Below are 25,723 nucleotides of genomic sequence, written 5' to 3'. Positions count from 1 at the left end.
ATGATTTCCCCATAAAAGTAGGACCGCCCCCCCCCCACTCAAAGGGTTTAGGTGGGAAGGGCAGTAGAAGTAATCGCCCCCCCCCCCTCCAAATCGGCTCGCAGGGGAACGACATAATATAAAGATTACTTAATACACCAATAACAAGTTTTAATCATATAGATATTTAATTGATATTGTTAGCAAGCATTTATTTCCATAAATAAATTGGACCGCCCCCCCCCCCACTCGAAAGTTTATGGAAGGGGGGGGGGCGGAATGATGCCATCCCCCCCTCCCGACCCCACCAAATCAGCCTACATACTAGAGGGGGGGGGGGCGGCGCACTGGGCGCTAAGTATTCTCCTCAGAGATTGGTCACATGCGTCATCCACAGCCTATTCCAAACTAATAAGGATGCTGTGACAGTTCGCGTTACCAAGGTGCGACCCCACGTGTGAGGGTGACGGCCCTGGTGTCGTTTCTTTAGCGATTCTTTTTTCTTCCTCCTTCCTCACTTCCTCGCCCGTTCCACTCTTGTTCTATCCCCCCCCCCCCCCCGATTTCTTCCTATTATTTCCCTCTCTGCCTCTATCTCCCGCTTTCCATCTCCTTCAGCTCAGCTCCCCTCCCCCCTCTCTACCTCCTATATCTTCCAGTGCCTCCACCTTGTCACTTAAACCCTTCTCCCTCGACCCCCCAACAGCCAATCTGCTTATTCCGTGTTTAGTTTGCAGCATCTCCTAGGATCGAAGTGTTTGTCCGACCGTTAAATACTGTCCTTCCTGGATCGGTTCCTGGATAGGCTCGAGCACTGGACACACTCTCAAACAGACTGGTCTCAAACTAACGTAGATAGGGCAGTGGCGTAGCAACACTGGCACTCAATTGTTCATTGTTCCCATGAGGCGCAACTGGAAGAGGGCAGTTCTATTACCTTTTAATGGGACGCACAATCACTGAGTGCCATGGACTTAAGACACTGCTACTTGTAAGAAGTCTTTGTTGAATTTAGTATCATGTCGCTATTAGGTCCTACTTAAAGTTGAACTTTCTTGAAGTGATTAGAATTTAGGTAACTATTTATTGGAACACTCGATTTCTTTGTTTTTGTTACATTTAGCCTTTGAGTTTCTTTGGTGCGGAAGGGGGGGGGGGGGAGCACCATCATATTTTGGAACCCGAGTTCACGTACACATGGCTACGCCACTGAGACATGCTTTTTAATGGAAACATGATTTAGCGTTGCCCATATCGTGCTCTGCGGAACCCTAGTGTTCCGGGAGGCCCGAAAAAGGTTTTCCACGAACTAGTGGAGTCATTCACTAGTAGGTCACAACCTTAAATAGCCTCAGTAAAAAATAAACAACGTGTTCCCCTAAATCAGGGGTTCTTAACCTGTGGGTCGCGACCCCCTTGGGGTCGATAGACGATTTGCCAGGGGTCGCCAAAGACCATCAAAAAAAATGGATTGTTATTGTCAATTCTTCTATTGCTGTATGTGTGAGCGGGGGGGGGGGGATCGCGCCAGAGAGGGAGATTGTAAAAAGGGGTCGCCGAGCTTAAAAGGTTGAGAACCGCTGCCCTAAATACTCAAAATGTGTTAAGTGTTTCGTTGAGGAAAAAAGTTGTGAAAACACTGCTTTAGAATGTTTGTAGAGTGCTCTCGATGAATGCAGCAAAACATGTTCAGAAATGATATCTTCCATTGACTTTCGTCGTAGGGGTGCTGTAGGGGTGCTGTAGGGGTGCTGTGACAGTTTGCTGTAGGGGTGCTGTAGGGGTGCTGTGACAGTTTGCTGTAGGGGTGCTGTAGGGGTGCTGTGACAGTTGCTGTAGGGGTGCTGTAGGGGTGCTGTAGGGGTGCTGTGACAGTTTGCTGAAGGGGAGCTGTGACAGTTTGCTGTAGGGGTGCTGTAGTGGTGCTGTGACAGTTTGCTGTAGGGGTGCTGTAGTGGTGCTGTGACAGTTTGCTGTAGGGGTGCTGTAGGGGTGCTGAAGTGGTGCTGTGACAGTTTGCTGTAGGGGTGCTGTAGGGGTGCTGTGACAGTTTGCTCTCGATGAATGCAGCAAAACATGTTCAGAAATGATATCTTCCCGTGACTTTCGTTGTAGGGGTGCTGTAACAGTTTGCTGTAGGGGTGCTGTGACAGTTTGCTGTAGGGGTGCTGTGACAGTTTGCTGTAGGGGTGCTGTGACAGTTTGCTGTAGGGGTGCTGTGACAGTTTGCTGTAGGGGTGCTGTAGGGGTGCTGTGACAGTTTGCTGTAGGGGAGCTGTGACAGTTTGCTGAAGGGGAGCTGTGACAGTTTGCTGTAGGGGAGCTGTGACAGTTTGCTGTAGGGGAGCTGTGACAGTTTGCTGTAGGGGAGCTGTAGGGGTGCTGTGACAGTTTGCTCTCGATGAATGCAGCAAAACATGTTCAGAAATGATATCTTCCCTTGACTTTCGTTGTAGGGGTGCTGTGACAGTTTGCTGTAGGGGTGATGTAGGGGTGCTGTGACAGTTTGCTGTAGGGGTGCTGTGACAGTTTGCTGTAGGGGTGCTGTAGGGGTGCTGTGACAGTTTGCTGTAGGGGAGCTGTGACAGTTTGCTGAAGGGGAGCTGTGACAGTTTGCTGAAGGGGAGCTGTGACAGTTTGCTGTATTGGAGCTGTGACAGTTTGCTGTAGGGGAGCTGTGACAGTTTGCTGTAGGGGAGCTGTAGGGGTGCTGTGACAGTTTGCTCTCGATGAATGCAGCAAAACATGTTCAGAAATGATATCTTCCCTTGACATTCGTCGTAGGGGTGCTGTGACAGTTTGCTGTAGGGGAGATGTAGGGGTGCTGTGACAGTTTGCTGTAGGGGTGCTGTGACAGTTTGCTGTAGGGGTGCTGTGACAGTTTGCTGTAGGGGTGCTGTGACAGTTTGCTGTAGGGGTTCTGTGACAGTTTGCTGTAGGGGTGCTGTGACAGTTTGCTGTAGGGGTGCTGTGACAGTTTGCTGTAAGGGTGCTGTGACAGTTTGCTGTAGGGGTGCTGTAGTGGTGCTGTGACAGTTTGCTGTAGGGGTGCTGTGACAGTTTGGTGTAGAGGTGCTGTGACAGTTTGCTGTAGGGCTGCTGTGACAGTTTGCTGTAGGGGAGCTGTGACAGTTTACTGTAGGGGTGCTGTGACAGTTTGCTGTAGGGGTCCTGTTACAGTTTGCTGTAGTGGAAATGTGACAGTTTGCTGTAGGGGTGCTGTGACAGTTGGGTAGCTGTGACAAATCGTGTCATCAAATGCCTCTACTTTTCCAACAATATCAAGAGAGAGGTCGGTCCATTCTTCTACGTCATCCAGCTTTTCTTTGGACGGCTTTTTCTTCGTGCTGCGTCCACCGTACCTTGAAGTATGACTTTTGAAAGTGAGTCGTGCCTTACGTTCTGACCAAACCAGCTCAGCTTTCGTCTTTTTCACGGTATCACTTTCCGTTGTATGTATTGCCAGCCTGAGTGTTGACTTGTAAAAGTACAAACTCATTTGTCTTCTTTTACTGGTATGTGATACCAAGCATATTTCTGTAGCATTTACTCTCAAAGCATTGAATTGTTAAGTATATAGTACGCTACGCAGTAATACTTCGCAAAAAAAAAAACCAATCTAGTTCGTAAATTGTTTTTTTAATAACCACCTTACAATACACGTCATAATATTCTTATATTATCAGTGATATTTAGGTAGGTTGGTTCTAGGTATATTTACTTTGGTCTAGTTCTAGGTATATCCACTTTAGTAGGCTAGTTCTAGGTATATCCACTTCGGTAGTTATGTTCTAGGTATATCCACTTCGGTAGTTAGGTTCTAGGTATATCCACTTCGGTAGTTAGGTTCTAAGTATATCCACTTTGGTAGGTTAGTTCTAGGTATGTCTAGTTGGTATATCCACTTTGGTAGGTTAGTTCTAGGTATGTCTAGTTGGTATATCCACTTTGGTAGGTTAGTTCTAGGTAAGCAGCATTATGTGGTTCCCACCACAAAGTGTAACACCCCAGCATACATTATGTACCAACCAGGCCTGGGTACCAACCTTGTGTACCATGGGACCAACCACTTTTTAACTAAGTATTTCCTTATTCAACAAGCGAAGAGGAAGCGGCAGAAACAAGTCGAATAAAAAAAGAAAAAAATCAATAAGTCACAAGTGACTTAAATCCAATCTAATTATTTAGGTGTTATCCCCAAGGTTACTGACAGGTCGTTGACACTGACCTATACCTATATCGATCATTAGAAAAATCTCTTTTTTTTTTCTTATTGAATCTAGTCAGGAAGCGGTAATTAAAAAGCTTTCAAGGAGAGTGCATATTGTTTATTTCTAACTATTTAAGCTTGTAAGTGTTTAAAGAACTTTTGACTATTTGTTGAGCACCAATCCGCTTACAGTTGTTTACAGTAGGCCTACCACTCACTACTATAGTATAATGAGCATTCACTATTCTGCGTTTTTAAATAACGTAAATACTATCTCATGTAATTTTCCACATAATATTTTTAGTTGGCTGTCTTGATTCCACAGTTACTATTTGTTTATCTCATGAACTGATCACTCGATATGTCCCTCAGGGAGCCCTGCGCTCCATGGACTCAACGCTTCTAGTGGAGCCACGTTTCTCCCCAAAAGCTACGGTCTTCGGGCTTTTTCAGTGCATGGACACACTCTCCATTGATCTCAGACAGACAACTTTCTACACTGCTTTCACGAAGAACATTAAGACCTAACTGTTTAAAACTTTTTTTTAGATTCGTTTGTCATTTTAGCTCTCGTGTTTATGTTTGTAATGTTATCACAGCGCCTTGAGCCTACATTTTGTTTGTTAAAAGTGCCTGCCTCTCATCCATGCGGCTGTTGGTTCGAAAGGATTGGCATAGTGTACCCCTCCTGTAGTTCGATAAATTCTGCCATTATAAAGTCTCCTGATGAGTACTTGATGAAAGGACGAATGTATCTTGACTTGGGTTCTTGCTAGAAAATAAAATGCCAAACAGGAATAAAATACTAAGTTTTTGTAAAGACAATAGCTCACTTTATACAACTCAGAGAGCGATTGTGTTTCTCTTAATCATTCATGAATGTTAGATTAGAAAACAATGGGACATTCTTTTTACCCCGCTATCTCTCCCCTCCCGCTGAGAAAGAATCCTGGTTAAGCAGCGAATGTATAGATCTACTACACTTTATAGTATTCCAATGATAGTCGTTAGATCGAGACTCAGAGGACGATGCGCACAATTTTCCTGAACATGAATTTATGAAACTATTGAATCAATGAAGCCTTACATTCGGAAATTCCCGAACGCAATATTCCATGCAGGAACGCGAACTGAAGTCTTTAATTTACATGCATGACTAGATTAACGCAGGGATACGCATAGGAAGTAGCATCTCTTGTTTTTGAAGCAACATCTGTAATTTATAAGACCTCCCCTCCCCCCCGCAAGTTTCCACGCTTCTGGTGAATTGAAATCCGCTTTTGTACATTCACCATCACTCTTCAGTCACGTGATCGATACAGATAATAAAAAAAAATGATGGCAAGGGAAATTACTGCAGAAATAACTCTTCCCAAAAACTTTATAATACATGAGCGTATTGACAATATTATTTCCTCCAAATTCGACAACTTAATCCTTTGGGTTTTCACATTTTTAAAGCAACAAATTGTAATTTCAACACATTCATTTATATGTCTATATCATTATTGACTGGATAAACCAGCTTTTAGTGAAGACATTATTATAGCGGTTTACAATTTTCATCTTTCTACTGACCTCCTATAGTCGTCTCGTGGACACCTGGGGGGTCCGCGGACCATAGTGTCAGAACCACTGACCTAAAACACGACCTGTTGCTGACAAATAAACTATCCATTTTCAAAAATATTTTTCATTAGTCTTTTTGGGATAGAAGCCTTATGAGCAATGGCTGTCTTGATTTGCAAAAGAAAAAAACAAACTTCTTTGATTTTTCAACTAAGCCAATGGACTGCACAGTATAAAATCAAATTCTAAAGCAAACATACAGTGACTTTAAAGTAAAATAAGGTTCCCCTTTCTGCTGCTGTGACCTACGGTTTACGAGGGTATCATGTGGCCAGCACAACGACCAACCACCTTTACTTTCCCCCAACTAATGTCAGGTACCCATTAGAGCTGGGTGGACTCAGGGACGCCCGAAATTCCCGAAAAAAGAAATCCCAGTTTTCACCTTGGGACTCTCAGGTAGGGAGGCCAAGCGCTTTACCACTCAGCCACCGCGACACCACACACACTAAAGACCGAAAGGAAATCAACTGCTGAGGCCAAAATTAAAAATCCCAATCTTCACCAGGATTCGAACCCCGGACCGCAGTACGCTCAGCCACCGCGCCTCCAAATACTAACTAAAAGTTCAGAAATATTGTCTCGTCTGTCGGGTCATCCACAAAGGTCATACGCATGCGTGAGTGTAGCATTGAAACACAGAGGAACACACATTTCCGTGTTTAGAGCCAAAGAATGTCCGTTCTCTACTTCAATAATAAGTTTCCCTTTCAGACCTAGTGATCTATAGGGCTGATGATGTACATATCATCTGTTTCTGCGGCCCACGGTTAACGCGTGTCATGTGGCCAGCACAACGACCAACCGCCATTAACTTTTTTGCCAAATCATGTCAGTTGCCCACTACATCTGGGTGGACTCAGAGACACCCGAGATTCTCGAAATTTTAAATCCCAGTCTTCACCATGACTAGAACCTGGGACTCTCCGGTAGGGAGGCCAAGCGCTTTATCACTCAGCCACATACATTATGAACCTAAAGGAAATCAACTGCTGAGGCCAGACTTGGACGGTAGACCTGTTATGTCTGCGCTAATTAGACAAACTATTGTAGAATACAGCTAGGACGGCGTATCTAAGAAAGATACAATGCTTAGCCTTCATCCTCGGACTCTGAAGACAAGCCTTTATGTAAAAAGTCGTTGGAATTTGATAGTTTTTCCAATATTTACATCTGCCGTAAATATTCAGCATTTTCCACAATGCTATAAATAAAGGTAAATGCATATTTACACTACTTGTCACCTAGTGACGTAAACCAAATGTTCAGTAATAGCGATAATTTACATGTATTACATAATATCACGTAGTTTAATGCACTCATAATAAATCGAGTTAACACACTGCTTTCTCTCAAGCGAATATGGCGATTTGTTTGGTTCGATAACTCCAGTGATTCAAACTCAAGTAGTCTTGCGTTCTCGCGCGGGATGAGACTGGTGTGAATTAGTTTAGTGGTAGACATTTTGTTTCGAAGTAAACAAGTACAATAATTTTATTTTTTAAACAAAAGCTTTTTAAATGAAACTGCACCAGTTATTTCGAATAAATCATATTAATAATTTTTAAAAATAGATCTAGACTAACGACTAACGACAATAAATGTGTGCGAAAAAGAACCAAAATCGACCATCTCCAAGCAGATCATCCTACCGGATGTGGCAAAATATGTAGGTCGCAGCTGGAACTGCGTTTTTACCGGACTTCGAGAATAGACGTATTGTTATTATGTGTGTAGATTTGATAAAGTTATTTTACGACATATATATCATTGGTTAAAGACAGATTTTAATTTCAGAGGCCACTATATATCCACACATATATTATTATTATCATATTTTGAATATGGAAAGTTTTTAAAATTTTGTACATATGAAAGTTTAGATTTTTTTTTCAAAAGATAAGGATTTCGAGATCCATTTCAAATTTGTTTGTGATTTGACCTTATACAAACTTATACAAACGCCTACTTGTGAGATTGTATCAGCTATATTTTAGTGTTGCGGCCATTGAACTGTTTCCGTAAAATGAGGTTAAGTAGAATTATTAGAACCAATAAATAGCTATCCCCACACTAATGGCATCAAATTAGTGAAAGAAAAGTCGCAGACGAAGCGTTGATGGTCTGTCGTTGGATAGTAGCTCCTGACAGCTAGCACATCTGAACCAATGTAGGCCTATTGTAGTTTTTAATGAAATGAGCTTTAAATAACTTGTGAACAAAAGAACCCAATATACATTATATTAACAATATACACACATTTAACTTGAGATGAGATACAGATCTAATAGTAACAACTACAAATGATGTTTAAATAAAATTTAAACTCACTACAATTACACGTCTTGACTCCCTCACGTCCCTGATTTGTCTCTCGTTCCTCCATCACGTGACTTCTTACAATAAATTATGAAAGACCAACTCAATGTTTCATCATTCTATTCAACCCTCAAAAACATTCCCTTCCTTTCTCATTGTCACCTGTAACACACACATATACACTCCAAGACACAAGAGTTAATGAGCTTTGTTTAATTGATAAGTGAGTAGCTGGGAAAGAAGCGAATTTATGGTGAACACAACGAAGTGACCTAACATCAGTAGTAGGTCCCTTTAACTGACTTTTAAGGCCCTCTCTTTGTCCAGGTACTCGCTTTAGTTATCGACCCTATGACTTGTTAAAACCCTGGCACTCAGTTACGTCACAGACTAGACTATTTCACGTTCATTTTATAACCAATTACTGGAAGGCTATATAATGTCAAAATTCCTTATCCCTGGGGGAAAAAATGTAGTGTTTAAAGACAAGGGAGAGAAGAGAAATAATCAAAGAGTTGTTGACCTTTGATGATGAGATTAATAAGCTAAGATGAATAGCTGGGTTTGAAAGTAGGATGACCTACTAGTGTTAGTAGCTGAACCACGTGGTCGACGTATCTCTCTACCAATGACTTTGAAATGACATTAGAGATACAAACTTCAAATAAAAGAAGAGAGATTTTATTTGATTTCGTTTTAAATAAAGAAATAAAGAACATCACTCTCTCTTTCTCTTTCTTTCTCTCTCGTTTTGTTATTTTCTCTCTTTTTTCTCTCGCTCTTTCTTTCCTTCTCTCTTTCTATCTCTCTCTTTCTTTCTTTCTCTCTTTCTCTCTCTCACTCTTTCATTCCTTCTCTCTTTCTCTTTCTTTCTCTCTCTCTTTCACTCCATGTCTCTCACTTTTTCTTTATTTCTCTCTCTCTCACTCCTTGTCTCTGTCTTACTCTTCTTTCTTTCTTTCTCTATCTCTCTCTTTTTCTCTCTCTCTCTCTCTCTGACTATATTCTCAATGTGTTTTTTTTATTTCTTCCTTTCTATTCTTCATATGTCCATTTAAAAAAAAAAATCTTTCCAAAAACCCACTGCCCCTTACAGAAATAAACACAAATATATTCCTATTTTCATCATATAACAGTATGTACCTATAAAAATCTCAATAAGTACAAATTGCGTACTAACCTCTGCAAGATAATGACTATGTTTTACGAAGCACATCAAGGTTCATGTTACTTTGTTGAACTCTTAGTAGGCACATAAACGGTATTTAAAAAAAAAGGTGAAAATCACTAATTTGTACAGATATGTAAAAAATAATTAATTCGAAGTATTTAATTTTACTATCAAGACCGGACTTAGGCTAGATAAGGCCCTCAGCTTTTTGAGAAATGGGTGCCTTTGTAATCTACACCCAATGCAGTTTATGCCTTTGCTTTTCGGGGTGCGGCTAGTGAAGATGCTAAACTACAGGCAATGTTGACAATGAAAATAGGAGCTATTTAAGACAACAGAAAGATATTGGATTCAATTATATTGGAAATTGTAAACAGTCATCACCCCTTTGTTTGCACTTCGATCAGGTTTATTTTTGTATAGCCAAAAACAACAAGTAAAATATAAAAATAAAAAGAAAACAACAACAACAACACCCTACCTAAAGAGAAGAACTACACATTTAAGGCTATATCTTTCAATGATGTAAAATTTATTTGCCTTTTTCAATAATAAACAAACTAATTAATTGACTAACATTTATTGATTAATTAGTTAATTTTTGAAATGGGTTCATGTTATGTCATGTACAGTAAATAATTGTGTCAAGTCTGAACTTGATCAGAGAACGGGTGTAGGAGAAATTACCTAACGGGAAAAAAACAACAACACATTTTCAGCAACATATCTTAATACGGAAGGATTTATTTCCCTTTTTTGGTATCAAACAAAACAATGAATTACTAGTAATTAATTTACTAATTGGGTTAGTTTTTTTGTTTTATTGATTGATGTTTTGTTTGGTACAGTAAATAATTGTGTCAAGTCTGAACTTGATCCCAACATGGGCGTGAAAGAAATAACGTGCTCAAACTGTGTACCTGACAGAGAGACAGAGTCAGTTGATCTAAGCTTTGGAAATATAGAAACTTGGTGAACAAGAAGACAAAGTGACATGGAGAAATATGGAGACGATGTAAGGCAAAATGTAAGAACAGAAAGCAGACGATTATAAAAGATTTAAAAAAAAAAAAAAACTAAAACAATGTCAAGGACGCCACATTGAAAGATTATTGTTGCCAAAAACAAATTAAAAAAAAAAAAAATCTGTGTATGAAAAGAATCATCTTTGACTATTGATTTTACAATCACAGTGCACAAACATTAACTAATTGATACAACTACGCTTTATATATACGCTTTGTTTTTTTTAAAGTATTTTATATGTTTTTCATGTTTTGTATTTAGCTAGATTAGAGTTATATTTACTTTAACAGCAGCCTTTCTGAAGCTACAATTTTGTCTATTAGATATAGACAGGATCTTTAATTTACCAAAATGTTCATCCTTCCTGAATTTCGAACTCTTCTTTGATGATTAATAAAGGGAGGTAAGGAGAAAAAAACGTTAAAATGTCGTTTCACTCTTACTCGTATTTGTCCACATCATCTTTTGATGTTTTTTTTTCCTGACGCGACCCAAGTCATCATCAACATAGGGACTGCTTATTGATAGTCTCAACTCATTGATCTTTTTTTTTTCTTTCTTTTTATAAATTTTTTTAAAATTAATTAATTATTTTTTTTGCCTCTTTTTTTGGGTATTTCTTTCACCTCTTTTTTGGGCTCATGCCTCTTTTTTGGTCTTTTTTTTTTTTTTTTTTTTTAAATTTTTTATTTCAAAGAAAACACTTCACATATTATTTTATATTAATAATAATAGAAAGAATATTTTATAAAAACAAATTTACATAAAGGAAATAGTTTCAAAAACACATTCCAGGATTTCCAGCAGGATCGTGTAGGCTGCAGCAAAGGTCCGGAAAATGATGACAACAAAGGTCTACAAATGATGACAAAGTCATTTACAAAAATCTAGAAAATTTTGTCCGATCAAGTATTCAAAACAAAAATATTTTTTTTTAGGGCTTATGGGATATTAAAATTCGTTACTTTTTTTTGTGTTTTTTTGCAACAATTTTTTTACTTCAGAACCCAAGACAAAAGACCTCTATCCTTATATCATAAGGAACTCTCTGGGGTCTGTTAGAGTTACAAAAATGTACATATTATGAATCAATTTGGTTTCTATAATAGTACAGAATCCATACAAGTATGCTTATGAAGAGCATAAAAATTATTACATTTCCGAATATAACTCATTTTTAAGATTAATGCTGTCACTTTAAACAAATGTTTTATAGATAAATTTTGTCCATCAACAGTAGCAACATAAAAGAAGTTAAGAGCTTGCTGAATAAATTGACAGATTGAAAGAACATCAAACAATGAGTAGCAAAATGGGTTATTGTACAAACTAGTGAGCGTACACTCCATCTGAGTTTCTTCTTGTGTGTGTGTAGGTCATATGAATTAAGAAATGAAATTGATTTCAGTTTATTTAATATTTTTCAAGCTTATATCGTTTTAGGCTTGGTGGCCGAGTAGTAAAGCATTAAGCTTTTGATCCTAGGAATCATGATTCGAATCCTAGTAAAAAGTGAGTTTTAATTTCCTCTGAACTATAAACTATTCGGAAAATAATTAGGGACCTCCTCTCCTTCTTTGCCCAGGGCCTCTAGTCCGCCAAATCCGACCCTGAGTATACCCACATTAAAGTGGTCTACATTCTACAAAACAGAGCTATAAAAGCAAAGACCACAACATTATCAAACTGAATAATACTGTCAACAACGATGCTAAAACAATCAATAAATACATTTAACGACTCCTAGATCAATCTTTGGTCGAACTCAACTCAAAACCTGGCCAGTAAAAAACAAAAACCCGCCAAGACTATTTTAAAACCGTCTCGCTACTTCTGCTCTTTCTTAATGAAATCGTTTTAAAAGCAAATCAATCTTAGTTGAGATGAAGCTAAATACAGTTAGATTTCCACCATTTCTGTCCGCTATTTACTCTCTCACTCTCTCTCTCTCTCTCTCTCTCTCTCTCTCGCCAACTTCAACAGAAGAAAATCTTATCGATTACATAACCTTGGATACCAATTGCGTCTAGTGAAAAAAAAAAGGTCGCCCGGGAAGGGGGAAGAGAAGAGACGGTGGGGGGGGGGGCGAAGGAAAGAAAAAAAAGGGGGGGGGGGTTGTGCTTTGAAAAAGGAAGGTATTGTAGATTCAGTAATTATTTTGTTAATTTTTTGAAAAAATATTTTTTTCATTTGTTTCCAAACATTGAACGGAGGTAATAATTAATATTTGCTTTTTAAATGAGAACAAATAATATTTCGATTAAAAAATAAGAAAAACATTTTAAAAAATACTTTATAAAAAAAAAAAGCTTATACGAAAAGTAACCATATCTATTCGTTTGGATCAGTCATGTCATTAAATTTGTAATAGATCTACACTAACAATAATACATCTGTGCGATTAATAATATTTTGACAAAATTTTTTTTTTTTTTTTTAGCGCTATAATATGCTTTTAGCTTTCTCAAGACGCTATAATCTTATCACTTGTCTGGACCTGTTGGGACTATGGGTGGGAGGGGGGGGGGGGAGAAAGAAATGGATACCTGGGTAGATTTTACCGTAATTGGTTTTTTAAAAGGGTTTACAAAAAAAAAAAAAAGGTTGTGTTTGTTGGGGGGTGGGGTGGGAGAGGGGGAACGAAACGATCTAATTCGAACTCGTGGCTCACGCCTCCTCAGGACGATGTGCTATCCATTGTTTGTTTCAATTAAAGAGCGGCGACCTATAAGGGGACTCATTCAGCTTATATCACCACTTCTGTCAAGTACAATTTCTTTCTCATGTTCGAGATATCAAATAAATAATTAATTACCAAAAGTTAATTAATTAATTATTTTTTTATATTGATTCTTGTGTTGTCAGGTAAAAGAAATAATAATGCAAAATTTCAGCTTGATTCGAGATAGGGTGTCGAAGAACTCACGTGTACAAACTTTTTACTAGACAGACAGACAGAAAGACAGAGTGAGTTGATATATGCTTTGCAAATATTTGTAAAAGAAATGTAAGATTGTACAAGACAAATTGAGTCAAGGGAGACAAAGGTGAAATACAAGGGCCATAATTTTGCTTTATGGACTGCCGTCTGCTAATATGATTTATGGCCTACTTTGTCCTATTTATTGTCTCTGGTATGTTGTTTACTTTACATTATTGTAAACTAGCTCCATGTTCTATTATAGATGAAAAGCTCAAACATATTCCCATAACTTTGTAACATTTAAAATGGGCGTAGTCTGTATGTTAGGGACTAGTAAGTTATTGGTCACTCTAGAATAAATTAAACAATGTAAATCTATATAGCCGTCTGCATACGTATTCCGTACAGTGGTGAAACCAAGAAGCGGTTGGGTTTTAAATTTAAATTGGGCAGACGATTAAGTTTTTTTTTATATTTTTGCTTGTGTTGACAGAAATGATCTACGACCAGTGGCGTAGCATCCATGGCGCGAAGGGGTTCAAAGAACCCGTGCCCACGACCATTTAAGGGCCCACGCCCGATGGCGTAACAACCATTCGTCAGGGCCGGGCTTACCTATATTTCACATAAACTCTAGCTTAGGGCCGCCAAGAAATATCTAGTAGTTTCCTATAGTATGTGGACTTCTATGAACCCCAACACCACATATCTCAAATAGATCAGGATGTTTTCAACTCTAAATACGGCAATAGCGTGTAGGGGTTTCAAGGCGCTTGGGCCCATGACCAATTGTGGCATGCTCTACATGAGCCCTTGGGGGATGACAACATAGTGAGAGAAAAAAATAACGGCAACTTTGTAAAAAAATGGTTTAAAAAGAATAACACTTTTTAAAAAAATATCCTAAACGTCATATCAAACTTTATGTTAACTTCAGAACATAAACCCGTGGTTTCAGCAAGTCAATGTACAAGCGGCTAGAACAGTTTTGATGTAGGGTTTATTGTAATGGTGGGGACGTTTTGGGTTCCATTCTTTCTTTTGGTTTTTCCTTTATTTTAATTTGGGTTTCACAAGGTTATCTTTAACGGAAGTGGTAATGGATGCAAGTACTCCACTACCTATAAAATGCTTCATAATGGCATGCGTCTCAATTAGCCTCTGACAACAAGTCTAACTCCTGGCTTTCACGTGTGGCTCAAAGTCCGACGGAACTGTTCTCACTAACATGAGAAGGGACAAAGGCGAGTAACTGGCGCCTTAATCAGTAAGTTTCGGACAGGAGGGGCTCGTTAGCCATGGCTGGCTACCCACCTAGGAGAAGGAAAACTCTGAATTCAAACCTCTGCTGCCTTGCAGCTATACCCAATTATGGGAAAGGCTTAGGGAGTCATCCATAAGGAAAAATCAGGAGCTGGCGACCCTAAGGCAGTTTGCAGTACCCAGTGCTACACTCTGGCAGAACCAGCGACGCAGCTGACCCCAAACTGCATCGGCACTGCCGTTCCTTCGGATACATCAGCTGCGTGGATAGGGGAGAACTGATGTGTGGGCGACATCCAGGGGCGGTCTTAGAGCACTGCAACCTATGCGGCCGCAGTGGACCCCGCACTTTCATAGGACCCGCGCTAACTCTAATTGTAAAATTAAACCATTTTAACTTATAACAGGATTTCCGCGGTCTTCTGATTTCCAGGAGCTCCTGGAAATTTCAGGAAATTGCAAAGTATACAAAAAAAGTCATGAAAATCTCCGGAAATTATTAAAATTATCCTGAAAACTCAAAAAAAAAAAAAAAAAAGTTCTGAAAAATAGAAAAAATTGTAATTTCGGGTGTCATTCAATTTGGAAAACGGCAATCCTATTCGCGTTTAAAAAAAAAAAAAGCATTGTCAGTTTTCATTTAATAAAAGTAATAGGGCGAATTTTAACCAAAATAGTAAGTTCTAACTCTTAATTTACTGTAATAGTCAATGGCATTGAAATATAGATCTAAATCTATCTCGATCTCTTAAACAAAATCAAAAGCGATATTTTGCTATTCGATAGTAAATCTAAAAGGCAGATCTGAATGTTTATCAGCTTTATGTTGGAAATCTATTTTCTATTGTAGATGGCTAGTGATTTTGCACTTAGTAAAGTTCGAATAAAATGCAAAGAAGAATTTCTTTTCTAACAAAAAATCTTAATTTTCACTTATTACCCTTATCCCTACCCAGACTAGGCCCAGCGCAATCCGTTTCGCATAGGGCCCCACAATCCGTAGGACCGGCCCTGGCGACATCGTTCCGACCACAACTAATGTCCAGGCATTCATCCCATTTCCATGAGATGATCCATATTCGCTTCGCGACTGAAGGAGGCCATAGAATTAAACCATATTACCTTTTTTTCTGCTTTTTTTAGTCCGCATTTTCATTCTTCTATTACCAGAAATGTCGATTTAGACGTGGCATTATATATATAACAAGCAATAGAAACATCATCATATTCTTTTACCTAGGGAATCATTAAAGATGTTGAATTTTTGTGATACTTATCGTGACCAAATTGGGGAGGAAGTTTGTAACAGCAATTTTAAAGAATGATCGATAATCACATTTACCTTGGAATAGTGTCTTTCACTTGAATGGCTGCCTTTCCTAAGGTAAAGTTTTGGGGACTGTCCTTCGGATGGTCTGGGGTTTATACCCTAAAACAACATCGGTGTTGTTCGTTTTCCAACCGAATCCAAAAAAATAGGCCTGCTAATGACTTCACTTCATCAACAAGCTTGCTGAACATTCAGACACCATGGACGACTGAGAACAGTGGATGATGTAAACAAGGAACACATTGTAGAAGTTGACAATTACTGACGGAAAGTTATTCATCGCATAGTTAATATAAGCTTTAATCTTCTATTTCATGTTTATCACGGAGATTATCTTTTTGGTGACACAAGAAAACAAAAAACACAACCCCTTACCTCGCACCACTGATTCAAAACGAGATAATAGACTGTTGGTCAATGCAGTTTTAGCAACAAAAAAAGACATATACAATATTTAAAAAAACAACAAAAGCTTATACGAAGTTTAATTGTATCAATTAGCTTGGATAAGTCATGTAATTAAATTACTAGTCAATCTAGACCAACGACAATAGATCTGTGCGATTTATACTATTTGTACGAATTGGTTTTATTTAGCACTATTTCATGCTTTTAGCTTTTAGCTTTCTCACTGCGCTATGATCCTATCACTTATCTGGACCAGTTGGGAAAATTTAGAGCGTCGACTTGTTAATGGGACCAATTCAACTGCTACCATCACTTCAGTCAAGTACAAGTTCTTTACCTTGTTCGAGATACCAAACACAATAATTAATTATCAATTGTTAAATCACTAATTAGTTTTTGTTTTTTTTTAAAATTGATTCTTGTGTTGTCAGGTAAAAGAAAAAAAAAAGTGAAAAATGTCTGCTTGAACCGAGTGAGTTGATATAAGCTTTGTGGGAATACTAAATGAGATCCAATCAGCGCCAATTTTCTGTATCATGGTTGACTCCATAAAATATTAAAAGTTGATTAAATTAGCATTATTTTCTGAAATTGTTTTGTGAGCTCCGCAAAGAAATAGCAATCAGAGAGTCATTACTAGGTTTTCCTATTTGTGAGAACCAGAAGTCTGCAGGCTGAACTAAAACTTCCAGTAATAAAATTTACAATCTTTCTTCATATTACTTGTGAGACCAAGGCAATGATGGTGCTTCCAATATGAGTGGATAGCATTGCGCCTTATTCCTATATCCCACAATAAAAGCAGCCGCTTGTGAATAAGACAAAACAGTACTTAAACATGGTATTCATGAAGTTGCATCGGAATGTCTTTTAGTAAATTTGCCGATACAAACAGACTCGATTTTTGTCACACACAAAATGTGTCTTACTGGGGGTTGGGGGTGGGGGGGGGGGAGGGGGCCCATCAACATATTCTTGAAACCGGGCCCACGGCTCTAGCGGATCCATAACTTTTCAGTGGGTGGGGGGCGATTTTTTCCAAACCCTAACCCTATGTTTAAATGCTTGTATACAGCACGGGGGAACCCGTCGTCTCAAGGGGCCGTGTCCTACGACAAGACGGATGTGATTAAATTATCATCTAGTCGCAGGAGGGCAGCTCCCCCCTTTCCGATTTCTCATCCTGACCACGGGATAAAATCCTTTCCCGGGTCACAAGGTTTATAAAAGGTGTCACAAGACGCTAGCAGTGTGCTGGCGCCCACTTGAACTGGTCGTAGTCTAGGGTGATTCAGGAGGCCCGACTGTTGACGCTGGAACTTTGGTGGCTTTAGCCTTGTCGCGATTTTGGTGTTATAACTAACATATATATAACTTAGATATGCAACTCAACACCGGAATGTAGTTAGAGACTATAACTCTAAACTGTAACTTTATTTTACACACAACACATAAACTTCCAAATGAAACGTTATATACAGGTACATCAACTACTAAAACTAAACTCAGATCTCTAATGACTATGTCTCTAATCATGAAGTCCTTCTGCTATAGTTTTCTCGTACCAGATTAGGAAACGAGCAGGAGCGCCAGGAGCGGGAAATACAACCGTCCGCTCTACAAGACCCACGCCAACTAACTCTCTTTTTAGAGCAAAAAGAACCCTCCCACGTGGACTACACCCAACACAGTGGTTACGTCCCCTTGCATCATCAGTGACGCATCCTCAGTGGTTACGTCCCCTTGCATCATCAGTATCTGACCAGTGATGACCACTGCCCCTTTCCCCAGATTTCCCAGATCACCCCGCCCTCGTTGTAGCCTAGGTACTCTGGTCCCGTGACAACAAAATAAACATTAAAGCACAAAAAAAAAATACTTATTTCCCCCTTCCAATAATAAACAAATCTAATTAAAATATATTAAAACATAAATAATGACATTAGATCTAAAATATAAATAACAGAAATCAACTTAAGACTTTACACCATAACTAAGGCCATGGTAGTGGACTGCGGTTGTTCTGCTACACACACACAAACGGTTGTGGGCTCACAGCGGTTTGTGACAAAAGGGATGTGGTCATCTCGAACCATAAATGGACATCTCTATGGGATTGCGGATAATCTTTGTAATTTCTGAAGAAACTTCTGAAACTAAGGCTTCCGGTGAAAAATACAATCATTTCGTGCTATTGCAAGGTTTTGAGCTAGGGCTTCTGAAAGGAGGATTCGAACCACCTTAGAATTTCTGAAAAAAGTTTTAAATAAATATATTTCATTATAACTTTATAAGGGAGGGATTATTTAATTGAATGTGACAATGAGAAAAATTGTTGCCATGGAAACAAATGGCTACATTAATCGCTCAGATCTTTGAAAGCAGATTTTCAGAGATGTACTTCTCTCATAATTTCAATCCATAAAAAAACAAACGAACAAGAACGAGGATTTGGAACAGCATTAAAAAAAAACCCCAGCCCAACACTGGAATTACATTATCAGATGAGACTGTAAACATCCACAAAGATTTTAAACTCACGCATAGCCATCTTTGGTTTCTGGCTTGTTTTTTGGTGTGTGTGGGGTATTTGTCTGAGTGTGTGTGTTTTTGATGCTGTTTTTTTTTTTTTTTTACGAACTGTCCGCCATGTTTGTGACGTCATGACAATTTCGCTTCAATACTCCAGACAATTGACACATTTTCCCTCGCCGAAAAAAGGTATCGATTCCCGAAAAAATCTGTACAATGAGATCGATATGTCACAAAGCTTTTAGTCGAAAAGAAAAAATAAAAGTGGAAGACGAAGAGGGTGAAAAGGAAAACAACAAAGTTCCGAAAAAAAGCGCAAAATTTCCCCGTCATAAAAGACATTAATCAAAGGCAATCGATGTCAGTTGATCAACGTAGGATCAGATGAACCTTTAGACTAGTAGAATATTTCTTTACTAACAATATCTTTGTGCCCTACGGGAGTGATACTTCTCAACTAAAACCTCGAATTTATTCTTTGTTTGGCCGTTTTCCTGTGATTATAGTTTTTCTTTGTTTGAATTTATAATTTCATTTTCCTCATTGATGACAAAGTAAACGCTTATAAAAACTACTAAGGTAGGTACATTTCTGTATTAATATATATATATATATATAAATAAAATAAAATACTACATTTATTCCATAAAATACAGATTGAAATATTTATGAAAAATTGTACTTTAAACTTCAGTATATATATGCCAGTGAGAATTATATGAACTCTTCTTTTCACAAAGTCAGTAAACTAGCCAATAGGACAGGGGTCGGCAACCTTTTGAGTCTCAAGAGCCAAAAATTACAATTTACAAAGTTTAAACGTTTTTTAAGAGCCGCAAAAAATGTGCCAACAGTAAATAGTACTTGCATAAATAAAATTTTTGATTAAAAAAAAAAAGGGATTTATTTATTCATAAGAAAAAATATCGATTTATTTTTATACAAATAGTGTTTTTCACAACAAATTAGACCACGTATCAAACAGCTTCTATTCTACCACTGTACAGGACATACATTAATAAAATGCGATTTGGATCATAACTTGTTTTTTGTTTCAAACACGACCCTAAATTTTCATTTATTAGTTGGCTTCTTACTTTACTTTTAATTATATTCATGCAAGAGAACCCTTGCTCGCACGAATATGTCCATACGAATATAGTCAGCCTTCCAAATGCCAACTTTTTCACCTAACTGTAGCAAGCTGGAGGACTATTCCGTGCGTCGAATATAAGTGCATCTTCTCGCGGTATTTCTTTTAAACCTGTCCACTTTTTGTTGCGTTACGTACATTTCTAGACCTTCAATACTTCCAACTTGATTCTCCACTCAACAAAGCTTTACATTTTTAATCGATCAGTTGCATGTCTTGAGATCCAGTAATAATTCAAAATGCCTTAATGTGGATTTCGTTACTATTTGTGTTGAAAGGATTTTTTATAAATGCTACAAATGTTTTGCTGGTTTTGAATCGTGTCAACAGTTGCACTGGATTTATTTCCATATTGCTTTACAAAATAGAAATGAGTAATTTACCGCTCTGAATATCTTCTGCAAAAAGAATTAATTTTTCTTCAAAACAAACCAATTTTTCTACCAAAACGACGTCTGGGTTTCCCTTTCCTTGCAGTTTTAGATTCAGCTCATTTAATTTCTCTGTTATATCAACCATAAAGTAAAATGCTTGCAACGATTTGTCGTTCTCTAATTCAGGGTGATAAATGCCTTTATCATTTAGGAATGTAGTTAATTCATTTAAGCAAAACATTTCAACACCTTTGGAAAGACATCGCACTTTATTATAAGAAAACGAGGTCGGAATACTGAGTCTCCATTTAGTTTTAAGAATTCTTTAAACTGACAATGTTAAAGTGCTTTTGAAAAGATGCTGTTAAAAATCTTGATTATCAAATTCACTATTTGGGCCGTAAATGTTTGGAAACAACGCGTTTCTTGGTGTATTATGCAGTGAAACGTAAGAATTTCATTTTTTTTTCCTCCAATGAATCGTAGTTGCCATTTTTTCTGTCATACTTCTGGCTCCATCAGTTGTTATTGAAGCGATTTTTTATAAATCGATTATATTGTCTTCAAAGTATTTTTGCACGACATTAGCTGTATCTTCTCCTCTAGTTTGTCACGAGACCGGTAGCAATTCTAGAAGTTCTTCTTTTAGACATTGAGAAGACAAATATCTGACAAGTCCAACTATAGCGTTGTCTTTTATGCCGCAAGACTCATCTATAGCAAGTGATAAGGCAGAAAAAAAGTTGAATATCTTCCACCTGCAAATATGTTACATTTAAAGACATGGGGAGGGGTGCGCTGAAAAGCGAGTACAACTGACTGATAGATAGAATCGGTACCTAATTCTCGTTAATCGGATCAGAACGATTTTTTTTTCGATAAATAAATAATATTTACTTATGGAACTAAAGAGCCGCAGCTTAACATCCCAAGAGCCGCATGTGGCTCGCGATCCGCAGGTTGCCGACCCCTGCAATAGGATAGGAGGTGTACTGAAAAGGAGACGCTTGCAAGAGTAGACAATAAGTATAACGTTCACCCTTTTTTGATCAATGAATAAGTGTACATATGTATGTAAGTATGACAACATTTATTTGTTCAAGGTTTTTGAAAACCAGCCTAGGATATTTCAGGCTTCAAAAAGAAATAGAACTAAATAATAAAGGAAGGCCAAAGAATTACAACGAATGTAAAACCTTCCTGTATCTCTTTCTACGTAAATAAATAAGTTATATTCACATAGCTCCTATTGCGTGCATCTCTCCATGGACGACTCATGATCACCCGACTAGAAATAACATTTCACCAAAGAAAGAAACAATGGTCCTCCAACTTATGTAGTCGAACAAGCAGATCTAAACATTCGCGAATAAACCTTTGAATCTTAGTAAAGACTAAGAACCAGGGCAGTAAACATAGAGCCACTTAGTTACGCTTCAGATTCGATCCATGTTTTGAAATTTTTTTTCTCGAAAAAAATCTTTAAGCCCTGTGCGAGGCCCCCAAAAATCGGAGACCCTAGGCGGCTGACCTGTTTGCGTATGCCTAATGCCGGCCCTGACACTGCGCACTAAGCACTATGTGTAGCTTACGTCTGAGAGGAGAGATCTAAAGAAAAAATGGATAACAAAATTCTCAAACAGTTTAGGTCGGCGTTTAGGTAAATTAGTACATCTGTTTTACCGATGGGCACTTTACATTTGTTCTACAACAGTCCTCAAGCATGGAACGATATTTTAATATGCGAATACATCAGATATATTATACGTTCATTAAAAACATAACCTTTTAACAGTCTTAAGCAGCATATCGCCTACAGTATAAGACAGTTAAAGGGCAACACTGGGACATAACATTTCCATGTGCTGAATCTAACAGAATTAATTGTTAATGGACAACAACAATAAAACTTGAAATGCCCAATCAACAACAAAACTTGAAATGCCCAATCAACAATAAAACTTGAAATGCCTAATCAACAACAAAACTCGAAATGCCTAATCAACAATAAAACTTGAAATGCCTAATAAACAACAAAACTTGAAATGCCTAATGCACAACAAAACTTGAAATGCCCAATCAACAATAAAACTTGAAATGCCTAATCAACAACAAAACTCGAAATGCCTAATCAACAACAAAACTTGAAATGCCTAATCAACAACAAAACTTGAAATGCCCAATCAACAACAAAACTTGAAATTCCTAATCCACAACAAAACTTGAAATGCCCAATCAACAATAAAACTTGAAATGCCCAATCAATAATAAAACGCTTTAAACATTTCAATTAAAAGTAAAGTACCTCTATCAGACCCTGCGATCTATTCAGCAGATGTAAAGGTCATCTGTTTCTGTGGCACACGGTTAACGAGAGTGCCATGTGGCCAGCAAATTGACCATTGTCTTTGCTTTCCCGAATTAATGCCAGGTACCCATTAGAGCTGGGCAGACTCAGAGCCATAAAGATCCTGAAATTAAAAATCCCAGGATTCGAACTCGGTACCCCTGTTTTAGAAGTCAAGCGCTTTACCACTTAACCACCTCACCTCTGCCTTAAACATTAATAAGCAAATTTCGCTATTATATTCTTACTAGAAGGACGGATGTACCTTGAGAAAAGAGATATATGCATGTCATGCCATTACATTGTAACATCACTTTCTGTAGAGCTTTATATCAATATGCTGCTCTTTCAGAAAGTTACACGATCAAATTTATCTAGGTCAGTGGAGGTCCAAATAATTAAGCACCCACTCTCCTGATCGGATGTTGTCATGTACAGGCGCTAGTGAAAGTATTTGGCTCTGTATTCTTTGTCAGATTCGATGTCTCTTTCATGGTCAATGGACAAAATTCTTTCCATTGATGACGTCCTGAAAGGGGCAGACTCTTTCTGAACACTCTAGTGCGGCCTCAGCTAAGGAAAGTTAAGTTGACGTTTAGTTAAATTTATCACAAAGTGTACTCGCAAAGGGAGCGCGGTGGCTGAGTGGTTAAGCGCTTGGCTTTCCGAACCTTGGGTCCTGGGTTCGAATCTCAGTGAGGACACGGATTTTGAATTTCGGAATTTTATGGCGCCCCAGAGTCAATCCTGCCGTTAGTGTGGGAGAGTAAAAGTGGTAGTAGGTTGTGCTGGTCACGTGACACCCAGCTCGTTAATTGTTGGCCAAAGAAAGAGATGACTTTTAACATTATCTGCCCCATAGATCGCAAAGTCTGAAAGGGGAACTTAACTTTTACTTCTTAATACATGCAAAACTGTTGCCATAGTAACGCGCGAGCCTATTGTATATTTTTATTAACCTTAATTAGTCTTCAGGTCTGCATATTTCATCTTCAAAAAAAAAAAGTTGTGTGTGTATTTTCTCCTTTTATCGGCTAGTTAGGGCACTAATGCTGACTCTTTGGTAACCCCCACCATGTGTCTTAGTTCTCTGCCCTCCTCAGAATATTAGTTTTAGATTTTATATTACCCTTTATTTGACCTCTACATCATCTACCCTATAGACCAGACGATCTGAAAGGGAAACTTTGCTTTCTTGTTTAACGTTAATTTAACTCTATCCCAATGGTAAAATAAATATGAAATCTATTAAAAATCCGCACTCCAACCTTTGACTTTACAAATTTTAAACCTGCATCTAAACCTTTACTAAATCTAAAAACCTACTTTCAATAAAATATATATTGCTGTTTACTAACCAAACTCGCATTGTGAAGACTGAAAAAATCTTGAATAAGTAGAATATTTGATAAAACAAGTATTTCTGTGTGTGTGTGAGAAAGAGGAGAGAGAGAGAGAGAGAGAGAGAGAGGAAGAGAGGAGAGAGCAAGAGAAGGAGAAGGAGAAGGGAGAAAGATGAAGAGAGAGTGGATGAAGAAAAGGGAAGAGAGAGCGGTTTGGTCTTGGTGATAGAGCGACAAAATACTAGGCTTTCTTACAAGGGTCCTCTATTTCGTATCCAGAAAAATGAAGATTCGGCTTCAGGATGTTAAGTATTTCCACCCAGATCTCGAAGGAAATGAATGATAAAACCAACACTCAGAAATATAAACTTGTTAAACTCGACTCGTGATATTATATACTGTTTACCAGCGGTAGAACCAATAATGCGCAAAATACGGCCCGGCGGTCAGATCTAGCCCTCAACGTGGTTCCATCCGCAAAAACGCCTGCACAAAGTGTAGAATATCTTCTCTAAAAAAAGGTTGAAAAATGTATCTTTTCTTACGTCATGGCCTTCACTGTATCTCTCATGGATTAGTTCCAAGACCTTTCACATTTGTGTGTTTGTGAAATGGGACTCTGAACGTAGTATCAACCAGGGTCCTTACTTTTGTTATGGAACATGATAATAAGCCAACATGTTTGCTCTATAAAGAAAATGTGGCTGTTTAAAAAAAAAAGCAACAACACATTAAATGTCATTATAAACCAAATATAACCGCAATCTTGGTTTGAGCCGCGAATTAAAGATTGTGGAACTTCGCCTAGGAGGATCGATGGGAATATTTACAAGAGACGAGAAAATGAGTAGTAAAGCTAACTGCAGGGATGCTCCACGTTTTAAGTAAAGAAATGAAGCCATTTTTAGACGCCTAAAAAAAAAGATAAAACTTTAAATATCCCTTTAATTACGATTACTTAGAAAAATGTCCTCAGTTAGTTTTAGCGCTATGTTTTATCACACTCAGATCTGCAATATTTTAAGTTTTAATATCACTGCCTGGTATGGCAATCTGAGCATTAAAAATAAAAATAAAATTCATAGAATCCTAAATGCTGCTGGTAAGATCATTGACAAAAACAAAAAAAAATTTGAGCTGCTGTTTGAGAAAAAACTTCATAAAAAAACTAAAAGTATTCTAGAAATAAAAAAAAAATCCGGATTTTGTGATTTTACCATCTCAAAAGAGATACAAGACACTGAGAGCAAAGACAAACATGAAAACTCTTTTATTCCCCTGGGAATCTAATCACTAGAATGAACGATCTAATCTAAACTTTTCGCATGTAAATTCTGAGTGAGTCTGGTGTGAATGTACATTTTGGTATCCTTTAGTTATAATGTTTTGTTTGGTGTAATGCACAAATTGTATGACAAATTTCCTTATGGACAATAAAAATTATTATTATTATTATTAATTAATGTAAGTACAGGATCCACGAGTTTTTAATCAAATAGTTTCAGGTCAAATTTATTTCGTTTATGTACCTATGGATTAGTATGAATATACCAAAGGATTTCCGACACTACTGTAGAAAATGAAGATGTCCCGCAGGCCGAATTAGTTTGAGCATCACTGTCTCAGAACTCATTCTAAGGAACTACTGTGATCTTTGTTTCCTACGTAAGGTCACACCACAACTGGATATGATTTCAAGACGAGGCTGTCAAAAAT

The sequence above is a fragment of the Biomphalaria glabrata genome, chromosome 16, assembly GCF_947242115.1.
Source record: "Biomphalaria glabrata chromosome 16, xgBioGlab47.1, whole genome shotgun sequence".
NCBI lineage: Eukaryota > Metazoa > Mollusca > Gastropoda > Planorbidae > Biomphalaria > Biomphalaria glabrata.
Note: the sequence above shows the minus strand (reverse complement) of the source record.